At 55.4% G+C, this 2,500-nt stretch overlaps 1 protein-coding gene across 1 annotated transcript in view; it reads left to right on the top strand.

Moving 5' to 3' along the window:
* kank3 (KN motif and ankyrin repeat domains 3) overlaps positions 1-2,500 on the top strand; it is a 34,036-nt gene that overhangs the window by 12,095 nt on the left and 19,441 nt on the right. The window contains exon 2 of the mRNA XM_030371982.1: positions 1,415-1,610. The gene's annotated coding sequence lies outside the window, so the exon portion shown is untranslated. The remainder of the gene's footprint in view (positions 1-1,414; positions 1,611-2,500) is intronic.

The following is a 2,500-nucleotide window of genomic DNA, read 5'->3' as shown; positions in this document are numbered from 1 at the left end:
GACACCTGACCCTACTGCTCGTGTGTATGTGGGCGTGGGTGGGGGTGTGTGTGTGTGTGCTTGTGTGTACCTCTGTGTGTTTCTGTGTGTGTGTGTGTGTGTGAGAGCATGTTTGTGTATGTGTTTGCGTGCCTGTGTGTGTGTTTGAGTACTATTGTGTCTGTGTGTGTGAGTGCTGTTTTGTATGTGTGTGTGTGTGTGTGTGTGTGTGTGCGTGTGTGTGTGTGTGTGCATGCCTGTGTATGCGTGCCTGTATGTGTGTGTGTGTGTGTGTGTGTGTGTGTGTGTGTGTGTAGGTGCCTGTGTGTGTGTGTGTGTGTGTGTGGGGGTCTTGTCAGGTCGTCGTGGGTCTGGCTGACAGGTTGAGGCTGAGCAGGCCGCTACACGGTGGCTGCTGGGAGGCCTTCCGTCCCCGCTGATAAGAGAGGGAGAGTGGGCCCCAAAACGCTGCTCCAGTCTCACTGCTGCCCTTTAGCTTCACTGTTTGTTCGGGTCTCTGGTGGTTTGTTTGGTTGATTATTTGTTATTAACTTATTGATTGGTTTCCGATAAGTTCCAGTACATCCTGTCTTCCATCCTTATTTTCTTCCTATTCCCTCCTTCTCTCCTTCCCTTAGTCCTTCCTTCCCTCCCCCCTCCCTTCCTTCCTTCCTCCCTCCTTTCCTTTCCTCCCTCCATCTCCTCCCTCCTTTCTTACATCCCTCCTTTCCTCCTTTCCTCCTCCCCCCCTCCCTCCCTCCTTTCCTGATCCCCTTCCTCTCGGGGGAAAAGAAGCGTCGGGTCTCTTATCAAAGCGGGGAACGTCCCTCCCTCTCTCCCCCCCCCCCCCCCCCCCATGGAGGTGGGGCAGACACGCGCCCCCTCCGCGCTACACACCAGCTCCTCTGGATCGTACCAACGGCAGAGTGCGTGGGGGGGGGGATGTTGACGACAGGGTGTCAGTATGACGGATGGAGGCACGGTGTCTGACGGAGGGATCGTGAGCGTGTCCCAGCCTGGGCACGGAGCGGGGGTGTCTGGGCCTGGAATGTGGCCCCCAGGCCGTCGGGAATACTGATATATGTGTGTGTGTGTGTGTGTGTGCGTGTGCGCCCTTCAATCCAATGTACTCTGTGTTCACCTTACAGGTACATCTCTGTCACAGAGGAATGCAGAGAGGAGATAACTTCATTAACACAAACACAACCAATGTTTTCATTTCCCTGACATTCTACCTCTCGCCCTCCCCCTTCTCTCTCCCCCCCCCCCCCCACCCTCCCCTGTCTTCCTCTTCCTCTCTCTCTCTCTGTCCGTCTGTCTCCTCTCTCTCATCCCCCCCCCCCCCCCCCAATCTGTCAATGCACCCTCCCCTCTCCCCCTCTCTCCCCTTCTCTCTCCCCCTCTCTGTCCTTTCGTCTGGGGCCTGTTGGTGAAGCAGGGAGCCGGAGTTGAACTGAGAGCCGGGGGTAGGTAGCTGGAAACGGCCGCTGAGGCAGCAGCAGCAGCAGCAGCTCCATCCATCAGCCGGCTGCCGGAGGTCCGTGTCTGGCTGGGCCCCAGATGTAAAGCACCCCTGGGCCCCCCATCCTGAGACCTGAGGCCCCCTAGCCCCTGATCGGCCCAGAGAACCGGTCAGTCGGGCACCTTTGGAATGTCATGTGATTATCAATTTTGGGCTTTGCATGATCAGACACAGGGGGTTGAGTGGGGCTGGGGTGTAATTCGCTGTGTAATTCAGTGAGCGTGTCAATTACTATCGTTACACTGTTATTGTACGGTTAGATTTGCATCTGTGATCATACCTTTGATTACTGCATTTTTCAATTTGTTAACACGCAGGCATTCTTCCACCAAGGCTCCTAAATCCGTCAACGGATAAATGTGCACCCATCGGCCGCTCCTGTTATTTTGTGTGGCAGCGTTTCAATCCTGGTTTTTATTATGGGATTCTGTGTCTGCCTCGTCAGCGGGGCCTGAAGGAACAACAGCGCAGTCAGCAATAAATTAGAACGCAAGCGATGAGTCACAGGAAACCTTGGCCGCTGATTGGCCGGAACAAAACAAAAATCTCTCGCTCTCTGTCGGTAGTCTCTTTCCCTCTCCCTGTTTCACTTATATCTGTCTCGCCCTCCCTCTCTCTCTCTCTCTCTCTCTCTCTCTCTCTCTCTCTCTCTCTCTCTCTCTCTCTCTCTCTCTCTCTCTCTCTCTCTCTCTCTCTCTCTCTCTCTCTCTCTCTCTCTCTCCCCCTCCCCCTCTCTCTCTCTCTCTCTCCCCCTCTCTCTCTCTCTCTCTCTCTCTCTCTCTCTCTCTCTCTCTCTCGCCCTCTCTCTTTCTCTGTCTGACGCACACACTCACGGACACACACACACACACACACACACACACACCCACACCCACACACTCTACGTCTCCACCCGGCCGCCTCTCTCCCTTTGATTCGTCCCTCTAATCAGCGTTGTGCTCAGCGTGTCCGCAGTGGCATCCCTGGGCTCCTCTCCTCGTTCACCCAGCGGTCGGGCCC

This window comes from Gadus morhua, chromosome 12 (assembly GCF_902167405.1).
Source record: "Gadus morhua chromosome 12, gadMor3.0, whole genome shotgun sequence".
Classification (NCBI taxonomy): Eukaryota; Metazoa; Chordata; class Actinopteri; order Gadiformes; family Gadidae; genus Gadus; species Gadus morhua.
This window is presented reverse-complemented; position numbering and strand designations above follow the sequence as displayed.